Below are 18876 nucleotides of genomic sequence, written 5' to 3' on the forward strand. Positions count from 1 at the left end.
GGTTGTACCAAGTCAGGAATATGACAGTTGTTGTCCTTTGTTTGGTGTATTTCATCATTTGATTTGCCATTTGATTAGGGACTTTCCGTTTTGAATTTTCCTCGAAGTTCAGTATTTTTGTTAATTTACTTTTTGATTCCAAAATTGATGGAAAAAAGTTTATTTGCTGAAATTGAGATTTGCCTCGATGTTTCTCCTAAAATTATTTCGGAAATTTGTATATATTAATAAAATGTTTAAGAAGGTATGAAATTAAGTGTACCTTTTGATTTCATTACATTCTGGTAAAAATTCTGAAGTCCTTAAATCATTGAGTACACTAAAACTGCCTTTGCACAGCGTCCATTTTTTGTTTCTTCTGTTGGAATTCTATTGGAATGTTAGCTAGTTTTAAATACCGATTGAACAAAAAAATTAAGCTTTTCCCAGGAACATGTTGTAATGAATTGTATATGCTACCACCACATACGGTTATTCCCTAGTCCTATAATATAAGACTTCGAAGGTTCACATGATTTACATTCAACATTTTTTATCGGATATTAATTTGTTTACTATCAATGTTGAACCTCGAAGTCTAATAAATTTAACACTTTTTCTCTTAGCATTTTCCAAAGGAGTTTTTGTGTGAACTTTGAACGACAATTTGACAATGCTTTCAATAGTTTTAAACTTATATAATATTTCATTTTTCTTACAAATAAACATCTCAAATAAAGAATAAAATGTCTAATTTTATCAAATGGTGGTTGTATATTCTATTTTGAAACACTTTTCCAACTGCCATCTCCCCCCCCACCCCCCCCCCCCCATTTTCATTTCAAATTGTCAAGCGGTTTAAGTACGAATGTTAATCAGTTAAACATATTTCAGAATACTCCTGGGAGAACGCGTACGAACTTTGCTTTGAGTTTTTGGATCGTAACAAACGGTGAAATGATCTAAACTATTCTAATTTCCTCTTGAATGAAATAGGAAGCTTATCATCAAATATTTCAATACACTTAGGAAGCGACCATTTAGTATTCATAAAAAAAGGGAAAGGATGATTATACAAATGAATGATAACATGAATTACAGTGTTAATTTCTCCAAAGAGTGGTCGAAAATAACGATGATGCCTTATCAAAATAAAGGACAAAGCTGAAAATGATGGAAATGATTGTATAAATGAATATGACAGTTGGCTTTTTCGATTTAATAGTTATACATTTTAGTGATATGGTGGAGTTTTGTAGACTGGGGGCCCAAAACAGCGAAAATTTGTTTTCTCACAGAAGGCCAAATGGTCTATAACTGCTAACATCAACTTCATTTAAACTCTTTGTTTTTATGTTGTCGCATTAGCTTCCATACCACATCTCATTTTAATTCTAGAGAAAATTTCCAAATGCTTTTAGAGTTAAACTTTGGCTGACTTGCTTGCTTTGTTTTCAGAAACGTTTACCTAAGCTTTGAAATTACGATTGACATCTTGAAACAAGATATATAGGCATATACTTATTTACTACATTGGTTGCAATGAATTATGAATTTCCCAGTTAAATAAAAACCGATATTTTCACATTTCACTCCTCTGACGCCACACACCAATAGGCGTTGTCATGTCGTCGGGTCAAAACAAAATGTGAATGCTCAGAAAAAGATATAGTTTCTTACATTTTCTACTTTAATTTCAGAAATAAAAGACGTTTGCCAATGTAATGAAAAGAATAACTATTCGAAGAATTCAAATATCGAAAAAATTTCAACTCGTGATCGATTAACTCTGATAATTATCACGCGCATTTGTGAATTAATGTGGTGTTCAGTTATTCGTTGAAAACTTTTCTCTATATGAATTCTTCGATTAGTTCTTCTATAAATATCATATTTAAATTATCTGTTCTCATAATACTGTTATTGAATAGCAGCTACCTAGTATATTTTACCGCCTTATCAATAACGAGGATTGACTCGCTCACAAAAATTATTAGGTACGAAGGAACTGACTCGCTTAATGATATATAATACCTATAATTTTTATTTAAAAATAGTTTTTACTATTCTGTAAATACCTGATAATTGTATTTTGGACATTGTTCTTTTCTGTAAACAATACCCTTATACCCATTTTTTGCATTTTGCATATTTTTATTTATTTTGTAAAACCCATTTTTCTTGATTCTTTATGTTTTTGGCCGATTATTCTCTATTCTGTAAATCCCATTAGGACCCTTGCACTTTTGTTGATATAAATTTTACTGACACTATTTTGTTCAGATTACAATAATTGGTTGTGTTTTCCTACGTTATACAAAACTGACTCTAAATATTATCGTCACATTCATTTTATTCACGAATTCCTTCAACTTAAGAATTGACACATGTATAGGTGGCGCATTTGAAGCAAATTGGCGAGAAGAAAAACATGTTTGTCAACTGAGAACGAAAGGGATGGATAATATGAACGATAAATGCGGAAAGAAGTTATTTTCATAAATACTATTTAGGTTAATCCTATTAGTTTTATTAGTTTTGGCAGTGAGTTATTAATTTGAAATATTTACTTCGAGAAAATTGCGGAATTCTTTAATACTTTGAGGTTCAACATTGATATTAAAAAACCATTATTCGAAAAAAAAAACAAAGTTGACTGTAAAGGGTATAAACCTTCAAATTGTTATATCATAGGACTATGTTATTCCCGAAAAATATCCGTTAGTCTCATTCTTTATTTAAAAATGAATAGTATTTACATTGACTATAATGTCGTGTCTTTACCATCTGCATTTTTTTAAATTATACTCATGTCGAAGACAGGAGGTGTTATAGTATACCAGTCCGTTCATCTATCCGTCTATAACTCCTACGATAACTCAAATGGGCCTTAACTAATTATAATAATAATGTAAAACAACATTACGATTGATGGAAATGAGCTCTTTCACTTTTATTACGTGTTTGCTTTGTCGTTTCAAAGTGACGGGACTTCAACCGTCATAGTTATGGTAATTCTTCGTAAAAGTTCCAATTTGTCCTTCCAGAGTTATGGGACTTTGACAAACATATAAATAGCAGCCATGTTTATAATGTCATGCATTCCTAATTCAAAGTGAACTGCCGATTTAAGACGTTCATTTCCAGTTTTATAGTAGTATCTTGAATTTTTAGGTGTTTTGGGGCAGTTTTAAGCAGTTTTGAAAGAGGAGCGAAAGTTACCAGAGGGACAGTCAAACTCATAAATAAAAAAAAAACTGACAACTCCATGGCTAAAAATGAAAAAGACATTTGATTTAGGCAGTTTAAAATAACTGCCTACAAGTAAAAGATATCTGTTAATTAAAGCAGTTTAAATATTTCAAAGCAGTTTGATAAAGTTTATAAATGTCTTCCTGTTAAGGTTGGCAGTTACTTTTATGAAGCAGTTTGAATTGTAAATTATTTCTTAGTTGCATCAAACATAATTAATGTGATTTAGATAAAAGTGGTCTTTTAGAAATGTGCCATCTGTTTACAATTCACCTCTCTGTCGTGGACACACCAAGTACTATCTACACACACATTGAGGGTACATAGAGAAAACACCTATCGTAATATATTGTTCTGCAATTACTTCCACTTTTAATAAAAATATCTTATTTAAACAAAAATAGATATTTTTTTCCTAATGTTATATATCACATTTTAAAGATTAAGTCAATTAATTGCTAGTAATCTGTAAGGGAACACTTTAACAGAATCAAACCACTCCTTAAACATCCCAATGTATTGCAGTATTATAAAATTTGAATTTGAAATAGACAGGAAGACAACAAGAAAAGATGTGTCTTCTACCTTTAATGAACAAAATGAAAGTTTTAGATGGGATATAATATACTTGGAAAAAAGTTCTTTTCACATTGAATACTGAAGATGGGCATTGCCTCATGGACAATTTTTGAATACATTATAATCATATTTATTGTGTGGATTAAGTCTAATTCTTGAAAGTGCAAAAACTTGGAGTCTACTGTTTTGATTTTTTGAAATTGCACTTTCAATGTTTTATTCAACACAACAAACCAATAATGAAATAATATACGAAAAATGCTAGACTTGGACAACTTCGTAAACATCTAGTTGTTCGAGGATACAATAACAACATTATTGATAGCGCTTTCGAAAGAGCAAACAAAACTAGTCGCCAAGAACTTCTTGAGTACAAAGATAAGAATAAAGCAGCTAACAGAACACCCCTTGTACTCACTTACCATCCTGATTTTAAAAATGTGTCATCCATTGTTCAGAAGAATTGGAAAATTATAGAAAATGATTTAAATCTAAAAAAAAGTATTTTCTTCACCACCAGTCATGGCCTTCAGAAGACCTAAAAACATCCGTGACAAATTAGTGACATCTGTATTAACCAAGCAGCCTAATCCATCGCCCGGTTGCTACAAACAATGTGGTCGAAGGAATTGTTTGTGTTGTAAAGCTGTCAATACAAGCAGTTCTTTCATCAGCTCAGTTACTAAACAAAATTATACCATCTACTCTAATTCCAACTGTAAAACGGAGAACTCAATTTTTTATATTAACATGTGACACTTGTGGCATTCAGTATGTGGGAGAAACAATGAACAAATTTAATATTCGGCTCAATAACCATCGTTCATCGTACAAAACCAACAAAAACTGTCCTCTCACAAGACATCTTCGTTCAACGAAACATCCTTTTGATAATGTCACTTTCCAAATTATAGAAGTCAACACCGAATAGGACACCACGGCGAGAAGGAGAAGAGAAAACTTTTGGATCCACCAACTCCACACTTTAGAACCTGATGGTCTTAACGAAAAAGACGAAAAAAGATACAGGAAAGATAAAGAATAATTTAAAACAAAGCATCGTCCTTTTTATCCCGTAAAATTGGTCAATGGACGTTGCTAACTTCAACTACCAATTATGTATTTTTAAGGTAGCTAAATCCAAGTGCAACATGTACATTGAGCTGCAAAATTTTCTTATTTTCAAAGCAGCTAAATGCAAGAGGTCATATACATTGAGCTGCAAAATTTTCTTATTTTGAAGGCAGTTCAGTGCAACACAGACGTTGAGCTGCAAAATTTTCTTATCATCTACATCCGATTTCACCTGGATAGATGCACGCTTGATAAAGCTAGTTGGTCTAGCGAAATATTGCGTTTATTTTCATCATTTTGTAAATATTTTAAACATTCTTATATTTACATACTAAATAGTGTGTTAAAATTACATTGTTAGGCAATCTATATATATATATATATATATATATATATATATATATATGTCGTGTACATGTTATTATTTTGTACAGGTTATTACTTGTACAAAATTTTCATACAAGTAATTACTTGTATGATGCCATCATACAGGTTATTACTTGTATAAATATAATTGTACAAGTAATAACCTGTACAAATTTTGTGGAGAAAAAGATAATAACTTGTACAAATCATTATTTTACATTGGCCTATTTGAAGTTCACAATAAATTGTTTCCCTTTTAACATATAATTCATTACTTTGCCTAAAGGTATAAACTCTCAATATGTAAGTACATTTAATATATCAAGTATATGAGCAAAACTGTTCATTTAATTAGTCAAAACTAAAGTGAAGAGATGGAAAACAGTATAGAAAAGAAATTTAATGATGAAATAATTAAATTGTGTGATGACAATAATAAATCTTCTAATAATTTATTATTTACACGTGAAAGATACAGAGAGACTATTGGGAATGTAAAGAAAGCAAAATTAAGTTCCAAAAAGACTGCTCTTCAAAGATATTTCTTAAGGCAATATGATTTTTTGAGTGTAGCAGGCATTGAAAAACTCATTCGCAAAGGCGACATTTTTTTTACTATTGTACAGTAGATGAACTTTGTCCATTAATTAGAACTGCACATTCTGGAATTGGCCATGGAGGCATCCACAAGACATACAAGGAGTTAATAAAACAATTTGCCAATATCAGCAGAGAAATTATCAGAATTTTCATTCAGATGTGTGAACAGTGTATTTTGAGGAAAAGTCGTACTGCAACCACAAAATTAGTTGTTCGTCCTATCACTTCTACAGACTTTAATTCCCGTTGTCAAGTAGACCTTGTTGACTATCAGTCATTTCCAGATGGAGAATACAAGTGGATCATGCACTACCAGGACCACTTTTTTCTACTTATGGGATCTCCACATATACTGCAAAGTGATAATGGAAGGGAATTTACGGCTAATGTAATTACAGAACTTAAACATATTAAACTCATTTGGCCAGAGCTGAAATAAATGAATGAAGGGTACCAATTTATTTTTGCTTTTAACGGCCATGTCACTTTGCACCAGAAGTCCGTATTTACGTGGAATCGGGGGGAGTAGCTGTTTAGCTAAATTTGCATAAGATGTCACATGAGCTTATGTCATTACTTTGCGTCCTTCGTTCATCTGTAAACTACTAACATTTCAAAAATCATACTGATAAACACTCGAAAATAAGAACAGAAAAACAAACACAATATAAATTTTAAAAAATACGAAAGATAATGAGTTGTACAAGTTATTATCTTTTTCTCCACAAAATTTGTACAGGTTATTACTTGTACAATTATATTTATATAAATAATAACCTGTATGAAGGCATCATACAAGTAATTACTTGTATGAAAATTTTGTACAAGTAATAACCTGTACAAAATAATAAAATGTACATAGTTTACAGATGAACGAAGGACGCAAAGTAATGACATAAGCTCATGTGACATCTTATGCAAATTTAGCTAAACAGCTACTCCCCCCGATTCCACGTAAATACGGACTTCTGGTGCAAAGTGACATGGTCGTTAAAAGCAAAAATAAATTGGTACCCTTCATTCATTTATTTCAGCTCTGGCCAAATGAGTTTAATATGTTTAAGTTCTGTAATTACATTAGCCGTAAATTCCTTCCATTATCACTTTGCAGTATATGTGGAGATCCCATAAGTAGAAAAAAGTGGTCCTGGTAGTGCATGATCCACTTGTATTCTCCATCTGGAAATGACTGATAGTCAACAAGGTCTACTTGACAACGGGAATTAAAGTCTGTAGAAGTGATAGGACGAACAACTAATTTTGTGGTTGCAGTACGACTTTTCCTCAAAATACACTGTTCACACATCTGAATGAAAATTCTGATAATTTCTCTGCTGATATTGGCAAATTGTTTTATTAACTCCTTGTATGTCTTGTGGATGCCGCCATGGCTAATTCCAGAATGTGCAGTTCTAATTAATGGACAAAGTTCATCTACTGTACAATAGTAAAAAAAAATGTCGCCTTTGCGAATGAGTTTTTTAATGCCTGCTACACTCAAAAAATCATATTGCCTTAAGAAATATCTTTGAAGAGCAGTCTTTTTGGAACTTAATTTTGCTTTCTTTACATTCCCAATAGTCTCTCTGTATCTTTCACGTGTAAATAATAAATTATTAGAAGATTTATTATTGTCATCACACAATTTAATTATTTCATCATTAAATTTCTTTTCTATACTGTTTTCCATCTCTTCACTTTAGTTTTGACTACTTAAATGAACAGTTTTGCTCATATACTTGATATATTAAATGTACTTACATATTGAGAGTTTATACCTTTAGGCAAAGTAATGAATTATATGTTAAAAGGGAAACAATTTATTGTGAACTTCAAATAGGCCAATGTAAAATAATGATTTGTACAAGTTATTATCTTTTTCTCCACAAAATTTGTACAGGTTATTACTTGTACAATTATATTTATACAAGTAATAACCTGTATGATGGCATCATACAAGTAATTACTTGTATGAAAATTTTGTACAAGTAATAACCTGTACAAAATAATAACATGTACACGACATATATATATCCAGGCCTTATATATCATGAACTGTAGTACGCCGCTAGATTAAAACTGACGAGGAAAGGTAACACACGGCCACCGAAAGCTTTGTTATTGTGAAGCCCAGGTGGTCGCGTGGTCTAGCGGGACGGCTACAGTGCAGGCGATTTTGTGTCACGATATCTCAGTAGCATGGGTTCGAATCCCGTGTATGTGTTAAACTTTATATAATATATATATATATATAAATGTCTAAGAATATAACTTAAGCACACTAATTAATACATCAAAAAGTTCTATTAGATTTTGAATAGAAATACGCAATATTTCGCTAAACAAATTAGCTTCATCAGGCGTGTGCATCTCTCAAGATGAAATCGGATGCATGACAGAAACATATTTTTGTAGCTTAGTCTATGAGGGAAAGTGTAACATATTGATTGATGTTGCATAAAATATGTTTGTAGCTACAACTACATAAGGTTGAAATAAAAGTTTAACACATTTATAGATGTTCGATAAATTGTATGAATTTCTATAAATTAATTTGAATAATTTCAAGATAATTATGGTTTTGATTTGCTTTTAAATCTTTTTTCGTCTCTCTCATTAACAATGATTAAGTGCATCAGGGTCAAGAGTTCGTAATTGGTGCATCCAAAATCTCTCTCCCTTGTGTCTTCTTTGAGTATCCCAATTTTGGTTTTTTCTCAATGATTTGAAATGTGACGTTTTCAAAATCATGTCCTGCTCTTAAAAGGTGTCTTGGTATTGGGTAGTTTCTTTCTTTTGTATAAAATTACCGATGGTTATTTAGTCGGATGTTAAATGGTGTTTCTGTTTCAAAAATATATTGTAATTTGCAAGTTCCACACGTTAGAACATAAATGCAGTTTTGCGTTTTGCAATTTGATGTTATAAATATGTTGTATTTTTTCTTTGTGACTGTGCTGAAAAAATACAACATATTTATAACATCAACTTGCAAAACGCATAATTGCATTTATGAAATTTTTTTCGGTGGGATGGCCATTAGCTGTTTTTGTTGGTTTTGTACCATGAAAGATGGTTATTGAGCCGAATATTAAATGTGTCCATTGTTTCTACCACATACTGAATGTCACAAGTGTCACATGTTAATATATAAATTGAGATCTCCGTTTTACAGTTGGAATTTGAGTAGATAATTTTGTTTAATAACGGACCTGATGAAAGAACTGCTTGTATTGGCAGCTTCACAACACAATCAATTCCTTCGACCACATTTTTTGTAGCAACTGGGAGGTTGAGTAGGCTACTTTTCTAATACAGATGTCACTAATTTGTCACGGATGTTTTAAGGTCTTATGAAGGCCATGACTGGTGGTGAGGAAAATACTTTCTTTAGCATGTTTAGATTTGAGTCATTTTCTATAATTTTCCAATGCTTCTGAACAATGTATGACACATTTTTAAAATCAGGATGGTAAGTGAGTACAAGAGGTGTTTTGCTTTATTCTTATCTTTGTACTCTAGAAGTTCTTGGCGACAAATTCTGTTTGCTCTTTTGGTGAATGATCAATGATGTTTTTATTGTATCCTCGAACAATTAGATGTTTACATAGTTGTCAAAGTCTAGCTTTTTGCGTATTTTCAGTAGAGCATATTCTCTTGATTCGCATTGCCTGGCTGAATGGGATACCACGGGAGCAGTGTTTAAAATGGCAACGTTGAGTTGAAAGGAATTGATGTTTGTCCGTTTGTTTGGTATGTTTTGGCTTCGCTCTCACCCATATGGAATTTATTGGCCCCATATATATACATACATTTTAGGATAATTACATGTAGTTACCTTTGAAAAAAACTTAGGTTTCATTTGAGACTTTTTAATCTGATAATGGTGTTTTGCAGGCATTTATAACATTTCTTTTTTTATATTTAGTAGACTCAACTATAAAATGTAGGATCATGTAAACTTGTACACAGATGTCACTGACCTACATTTTCCACTTCACTGACTTTGGTTACATTAAACATCCAATTTCATATGCAACAAATGTATATCTCAGCAACTAAAAGGTGTCAGATCATGCAAACTTATAGATACACTCTCAGAGTCTCAGTAACTCAGCTAAAGAAGGTCACAGTGATCCACATTTTACACTATTGATCAGGTGCTCCGGAATGGTAAGCAGATACTGCTCCACATGTGGCACCCGTCGTGTTGCTTATGTGATTACAAATCCGGTAAATAGTCTAATTCGGTAGGTCATATTCATGAAAGGGAAGGGGATTGTAGTTACGACGTAAGGAACATATCCGATATCATTTGTGAAATGGTTATTTGTGAAAGGATAAACTTAGACAGCTATATGCTCAAAATGCATTTCAAACAAGTATCTCTATTGTATATGTATATTTGAATATCATCAATAACATTTCGGCAAAAAAGTAATATTTTAAGATAATTTTGCATTAGATGAAGCATTTGAATAGTTGTATATGTATGCAACTTAATGGTTTTCAAAATTGCCGGTGAAATTTGAAAAATCAGATAACATTAGATTGACAGATTTTAAGCAAATTTGCAACAAACACGCAAGAGAAAGATTAATTTGCATAACTGTTTGCCATAGGTCTGCAGCAAAAACTCATCTTCACATAATTTGTGATGCTGCAGGTGTGCGACAGACTGCGGTGTGCCTCACATTTGCAGCAAGCTTCCTGCAGATTTCTACCAAATGTTTGCGACGACTCTTCAACAAGTTTGCTGCAGATTTGCAGAAAATATGTGCAGGAAGATTATTTTTTTCAGGAAGGGTATCGTATAAACTCGCTTTCCTCAATAATTTGGTAATGTTAACTCTTTTATAATATATAGACATTATAATACTTACATTTAATTAAATTAGACTACAAGAAAGTATACGTGTACAACAATATATCATATGATGTCATTATTTTTTTATGACATTTTGCTGAGTGGCTGTGGCATATATTGTCACTCATGATAATGTTTCTTTACATTATGTTATCATTCTGAAATAAAACAGACTGTTAATGTTTCATTTATGTTATGCCTGCATATTGCATCTGTATAATGATGATTTGCAGATTGAGCTAAAGTGTATAATGCATGGCGTCAAAGTAAACGGGACTGGTACTGTAAACAAACTAATTTTTTTATAGTTACCTTTTTGTGCGTTTATCCCTTCTAGTCGAAATCGCAGAGATTTTTGTATTCTTTGATTTTCTGATTTTCTGCACTTGATATACTTTTAAACTGACGGCTACATCACAAAATATTCATAGGAAATTGAATTTGGTACTTATATAATTGATCACTATGATACAGTAATGATTCTTTATCAGGCTACCATAAGGCACATGTATGTATACGTTTAGTGATTGCAATAAAAAATCACCAACTTATTTCCTGAACATAGTGGCATGGAGAAACAGATGAAAACTCTAACTTTTATATCGTAAATAGAATCTTAGTTTTACTGAATACTGATACAATTGATATGGTAGGGAAACTTGAAACTCAACATATACCCTCACGACACTTACCAAAGAGGAAATCCTGGATAATCATAGGTCTGTTCTTTGTTCCTTTGGTATTTCAACCAAAGATGAAGAACTGAATCTTCCATCACTGTATTGGATACCTAAACTACATAAGTGTCCTTACAAACAACGGTATATTGCTGGGTCTTCCAAGTGCTCCACGAAACCTCTTTCTCCATTATTAACATCTATTTTATCAGCAATCAAAGACGGGCTTCAAAGTTATTGTGAAACTGCCTATTTTAGAGGTGGCGTGAATCAGATGTGGATACTTAAAAATTCCAAAGATCTTTTAGAGTACATACAATCTAACTTTCTTTCATCTTGTAACAGTATTAAAACATTTGACTTTTCTACTCTTTACACAATTATTCTACATTCCAAACTAAAAGACAAATTGAAAGAGTTGGTATTACTTTGCTTCATAAAAAAGAATGGCCAACGTAGATACAAGTATCTTGTCTTAGGGAGGGATAAATCATACTTTGTAAAGAATCACTCTGATTCAAACAAAAAATTCTCTGAAACCGATATTATCAAGATGCTTGATTTCTTGATTGACAACATATTTGTAACGTTCGGAGGACGTGTTTTTCAACAGACTGTCGGCATCCCAATGGGAACAAACTGTGCCCCTCTACTTGCCGACTTGTTTCTTTATGTTTATGAGGCTGACTTCATGCAGGAACTTCTTAGGAAGAAAGATAAGAAGTTAGCAATATCCTTTAACTCTACTTTCCGCTATATAGATGACGTTCTTTCACTAAACAATTCAAAATTTGGTGACTATGTGGAACGCATCTATCCCATCGAATTGGAGATAAAGGATACTACAGATACAGTTAAGTCGGCTTCATATCTTGACTTACATCTAGAAATTGACAATGAGGGTCGGTTGAAAACAAAACTTTACGACAATAGAGATGATTTCAGCTTTCCAATTGTGAACTTTCCATTTCTAAGTAGCAACATTCCAGCAACACCTGCATACGGGGTATATATCTCCCAATTGATACGATATTCCCGTGCTTGCATTTCCTATCATGATTTTCTTGATAGAGGGTTACTACTCACAAGGAGCTATTAAACCAAGATTTCCAAATGGTGAAGTTGAAATCATCCCTTCGTAAATTTTACGGACGCCATCACGAGTTGGTTGACCGTTATGGAATAACCGTTTCACAAATGATATCGGATATGTTCCTTACGTCGTAACTACAATCCCATTCCCTTTCATGAATGTGACCTACCGAATTAGACTATTGGTAATCACATAAGCAACACGACGGGTGCCACATGTGGAGCAGGATCTGCTTACCCTTCCGGAGCACCTGAGATCACCCCTAGTTTTTGGTGGGGTTCGTGTTGTTTATTCTTTAGTTTTCTATGTTGTGTCATGTGTACTATTGTTTTTCTGTTTGTCTTTTTCATTTTTAGCCATGGCGTTTTCAGTTTGTTTTAGATTTATGAGTTTGACTGTCCCTTTGGTATCTTTCGTCCCTCTTTGACTTAGGTCAACTTTATCTGAAGGATTTGAAACCTTACTTTATTTGTAATTTCAAAATATTAAAACGGACAATTAAGAAAGGTTTGTAACAAATGATGTTATATCGGAAGTATTGACTCCTGAGTTGATGATACTCTCAAGGACTGATAGCCCAGCTGAAAAGGTAAAAATTAAACAATACAATCTTTATGTATAGCCTAAAAAATTAAAGCAACCCAATCTATATGTATAGCGTCCAAAGTCCATCTTTAGATTTATCTTCTTTAGGAATGTTCAAAAGTCGAATATGTAAAATCCATGGATGTATAAAAACTAAAACAGGTTAACAGTTATATGACCGAAAAGGACAAAAAAATAAGCCAAATCAGGCTAAGGTACATTGCTGAGTGAATTAAAACTTCCGTTTCTTGATCATGAAAACAATGGAAACTGTTGAGTTGTCTACTAATTCTTTGTGCAGACTATCTTTTTAAATCTTTGTAGTTTTAACTGTAATTAGATTTATTTCCCCGAGGTTATCACTAGCCCAGTAGTCAGCACTTCTGCGTTGACTTGAGTTATCATTGATATGTTTATAATTAACAATTAACTGTTAACCAAACTTTGAATTTTTGAAAAACTAAGGCTTTTCTACCTTATGAATAGATTGCCCTTGGCTGTTTTTGGCAAAACTTTTAGGAACTTTTGGTCCTCAATGCTCTTCAACTTCGTAGTTTATTTGGACTTTTAAACATTTTTTTTATTCGAGCGTCCCTGATGAGTCTTTTGTAGACGAAACGCGCGTCTGGGGTAAATATACCATTTTAATCCTGGTATCTATCTATGATGAGTTTATTTACAACCACTAGGTCGATGCCACTGCTGGTGGAGATTTATTTCCCCGAGGGGATCATCAGCCAAGTAGTCAGCTCTTCTGTGTTGACTTGAGTTATCATTGATATGTTCATAATTATAAATTAACTGTTAACCAAACTTTGAATTTTTGAAAAACTAAGACTTTTCTACCTTAGAAATAGATGACCTTATCTGTTTTTGGCAAAACTTTTAGGAACTTTTGGTCTTCAGTGTTCTTCAACTTTGTAATTTATTTGGACTTTTAAACATTTTTTGATTCCAGCGTCACTGACGAGTCTTTTGTAGACGAAACGCGCTTCTGGCGTAAATATACCATTTTAATCCTGGTATCTATCTATGATGAGTTTTTTTACAACCACTAGGTCGATGCCACTGCTGGTGGAGATTTATTTCCCCGAGGGTATCACCAGCCCAGCAGTCAGCACTTCTGTGTTGACTTGAGTTATCATTGATATGTTCATAATTATAAATTAACTGTTAACCAAACTTTGAATTTTTGAAAAACTAAGGCTTTTCTACCTCAGAAATAGATTATCTTAGCTGTTTTTGGCAAAACTTTTAGGAACTTTTGGTCTTCAATGTTCTTCAACTTCGTAATTTATTTGGACTTTTAAACATTTTTTGATTCGAGCGTCACTGACGAGTCTTTTGTAGACGAAACGCGCGTCTAGCGTAAATATAAAAGTTTAATCCTGGTATCTATCTATGATGAGTTTATGTATATCTTTGTTACGCAGTCTATATATTAAACAGTTCTGACATTATTCAAATTTGCACGGAAGACTTTTCTGTGAAATGTTGATGCAGTTTTTAATTTGTTTGTTTATTTAAATTTATTTTACAGGACAACCAGATTCAAACATGTTTGATTTTACTTTGATGACTACATTGCTTACACATATTGCTGAACTGAACCATTACAGTAAATTTCCAGTTGTAACAGACACAACACCTGCAGCAGACATTCAAAGAATAAAGTACTATAGGGCGCAGATAGCACATAATATGGTTGGAACAATAGATAATTCGTTTTTTAACAAAGCATTGGATGATATTAGTAGGGTATGTTTCAATTTTGTATAACTATCTTATTCAATAATAGCTTAAATTAAATCATTCAATATTATCATAAGTTTACAGCTTTATGGTACATTGTATATCAATAATGCTCAGTGCTGATGCAAAAGAAATAAAACAAATATGCAGACCGGCAAAATTTAAGCACCACCTAAATATAACTGTAAACATTTTTTGAACTATTGCGAAAAAGTTAAAAATATTTGGTGTTATGAATTGCCTTTAACATGTTTAACATAGACTTAGAAAATTTATTACGACCAAAAAGATTAAATCTGATAAACCCGTCAAGCAAATGTTTATTAAAGGTCACCTGCACTTTAACAACTACACTGTTTCGATACCTTAAAACCATCTTCTTACTGTCACACATACTAGTACATGTGAAATTTAACTTTCATCAAGTTATTGTGTAATATGGCAAGGCATAAGCTATCTGTGACTGAAGGTTATCTGTAGCGCAAAGTTGGCATGCAATTGGTATGGCTAATGCCGATAGGAGCACTAGGAGCGTTGGTAAACATTTCAATGTTAATCACACCGTCATTGTCAGACTTTTACCATGTCATGTTGATACAGGAACTATAAATGATAAACCAAGGTCCGGAAGACCCAGTTTAACTACCCGTTGTGATGACAGACTGCTTATTGGTCATGCTAAAGCAATCCATTTAATCCTGTCCCGCAGCTTTAACACCGTTGACCTCCAGGCGGTAGAGTTAGTGTTCGAACATTGGTCCGTCGACTCCATAGAGCCAACTTAATGGCACGTCGTCGTCGAGACCTGCCATAACAGACATGCACGTTTTAGTCAGGTTTCAATGGACTACTGAGCATCGACGCTGGAAAATGAGAAGCTGGTAAAAAGTGCATTTTGATCAGACGAAAATCGGTTTCTGTTACGACCAGTACAATGTAGATTGCATAATCCGAGTTTGGCGGGAAAGTAAAACTGCCTATGACCAAAACATCATTTGCTGAACGCCTGCATTTGATGCTGGTGGTGTTACAGTATGGGATTGCTTCTTATACCGTTGTAATCTGGGTATGCATGTTCTGCAGCGTAACATGAACGGACAGATAGACAGGGATTTGGTGCTTAGCAACATTGTAGTCACTCATTTTGATAATGACCCATTTGCGTTAAGACCCTTGTGCATAGCCGCAAACAGTAGACCACATAGTGCGCGGATTGTTGCCGAGTACAAAGAGCATAAAAATATTGAAAGTATCTTTTGGCCTTCCATGTCTCTAGACATGAACGCTATTGAACATGTCTGGGACCCCATTGGCATAAATCGTAATCGCAGAGATCCACCACTGTAAAATGTTGGCGATTTAAGAGTTGCAATTGTTGATGAATGGAACAGATATCCTCAACTAAAGTTCAAAAGACTTGTACATGGTATAAGACGCCGTATAATGGAACAGTTCCGAAATAGAGGTGGTTACACATCCTATTGACTCAAATATTAACATTAAATTGCCGAACATACCAAATATTATTTGTACAAAATTTTAATGATATTTGGTAATTTATTGTTGTAAAAAGAAGAAATCACAGTAATTTGCACTATTTCTATGGACGTATAATTTAAATGCAAAGAACCTGCATAAGTGACCAAACTTAATTTTATGATTTTTTTTAGTATATAAGAGCAAAATTGCTACATGAATGTTTTCTCTTTTTCGAGGAATAAATGCAATAAAAAAAGGTGGTGCTTGACCTTTGGCGGACTTGTATAGTTGCAATTCAAATTAATCACCCTTTCTTGTTGTTGACTTTCCTTCATGTACCTACCAATTATATGTATTGTAAATAGATTCTTGTCATGCTATTCGATTTATTTATGCAGCTATTTCCTGGTTTTTTATCAGGTGAAAGCATTGCTTTAGAATAATGAACCATGAAGTGATCTCAATAAACTAAAACATAATTACTTTAAAATCTTTATAATAACATAAGATGTATGCTTCATTACAACAAATTATCTTGATTGGCTTACATCATTCAATCTAGAGTCATCCTGAAATAAACATTCATATCAAAATGAACTGTAACATTCATGGGGACATGTTTTTACGCAATGTGACATGTTTCCGCGCGCACATTTTTAAAATGAAGCGTTTCCGCACTTCATACAACATGTACTTCGGTCAACGCTTTTACACCCCAATGAGTTTACAAAAAGAAGCATTAAATTCTTAAATAACATGAATAATGTGGATGTTTATAGTTTGTAATTTAATCTTTATGTTTATATTGTTCACATGTACTTTAATATTAAATATAACTGTTTCTACATATATATTCTCTGTAACTATGTAGTTTGTAGTTAATGAGACACCAAATTCATTCATTCATAAAATACTCACCCAAATTAAGGTTTATATTCTTCCTTGTAAACCTAATAAACTATTGGACCAAAATAAAACTTAAAAACAGTGATATGAAGTTTTTTATGCCCCATTTATGGGCATTATGTTTTCTGGTTTGTGCGTCCATTCGTTCGTCCGTTCGTCCGTCCGTTCGTCCGTCTGTCCCGCTTCAGGTTAAAGTTTCTGGTCGGGGTATTTTGTTATGAAGTTGAAGTCCAACCAACTTGAAACTTAGTACACATGTTCCCTATGATATGATCTTTCTAATTTCAAATAAGAGTTTTTACCCCATTTTCACGGTCAACTGAACATAGAAAATGATAGTGCAGATGAGGCATCCGTTTATTGGGGACTCATTTTTGTTAATTAACTATTGATACCGTCTTCCAAAAAAGATGACTAGCAAGCCCAAAAAAGGGACAAAGGGGTAAAACGCAAGTAGTGTCTTATACTATCAACTGTAAAAGATAGGGGAAATCTGACACAAGTGTATCTATTATCCAGTCAGACAAGAACTGTCAGACAACTCCTTAATTGACCACGAATGACGTATTTAACTAAAAAAACCATTTGGCCAATCATTTTGCAAAATATTTTCAGTAAAAGTTATAAGTAATACAAGATCTACTTAATAAATGTTAGTGATGTTAGTAAGCCTCTTATACATGTTATAGGAGTTTTTGCATTTAAATAAAGCTTTTTATTGTATGGTTATTAGAGGGAAGCTAAAAATATAAACAATGTTCAGTAAATCAAGACCACACAAAACAAATCCGTAGTCGACCCTAATTAGGAGTTATTGCTCTTAAATGACTCAGTTCTTTTTTTCAATATTGCCTATCACCTTTGATATTATAACAGATAAAAGTAGTTTCATAAAGCAAAAAATCAGCTAGGCTATCTGTTAATAATTCTACCTGCCAAATCATCAGTCCGTATAGAAGCCATTTCCCTTGAATAAGAATAGGAGTTATTCGTCTAGGCCTTAAATGATGATTTTTTATCAAACTGTTTTTTTTTATTATTGGCAAAAGTAATAGAAGAGAGTACCATAAAATAAACAAATGATCAGCAAAATTACCCAACTAAAGTCATGAATTTTACATTGTTTAATGACGGTGACAATTGTAAAAAAAAATGCATAAAGATTATTTTGAGATTCTAGTGGGCTGCGTTGGACAAAAAATGACCATATGCAAGAGCATGTAAACATGTACGTATACATTAATATCATGTTTAATCACGCCGCATTTTTGCGCCTGTCCCAAGTCAGGAGTCTCTGGCTTTTGTTAGTTTTGTTTGTTTTTTAATTTTGTTCATTTATAAGTTTTGGAGTTAAGTGTGACGTTTAATTTTCACTGTAACCGTACCTAGTACAAACTTTATTAAGGAGCTGGCTGAGGACCACATACGTTTGCGGAATGTTCTCGCTGCGTTGAGGACCCAATGGTGGCCTACGGCTGGTATCTGCTCTTTGGTCGGGTTGTTGTCTCTTCGGCATATTCCAAATTCCATTCTCAATGTTTACATTAATAAGACTTTGAATAATGTTGGAACATTCAAATACGAAATAAAAGATTTTGGTCGTTTTGTAGAGTTTTAATATCATCTCAGTTTTCAAACAGTTACATTCTTTGCCTATTAATATTTTC

The sequence above is a fragment of the Mytilus galloprovincialis genome, chromosome 10 (assembly GCF_965363235.1).
Source record: "Mytilus galloprovincialis chromosome 10, xbMytGall1.hap1.1, whole genome shotgun sequence".
NCBI classification, from domain to species: Eukaryota; Metazoa; Mollusca; class Bivalvia; order Mytilida; family Mytilidae; genus Mytilus; species Mytilus galloprovincialis.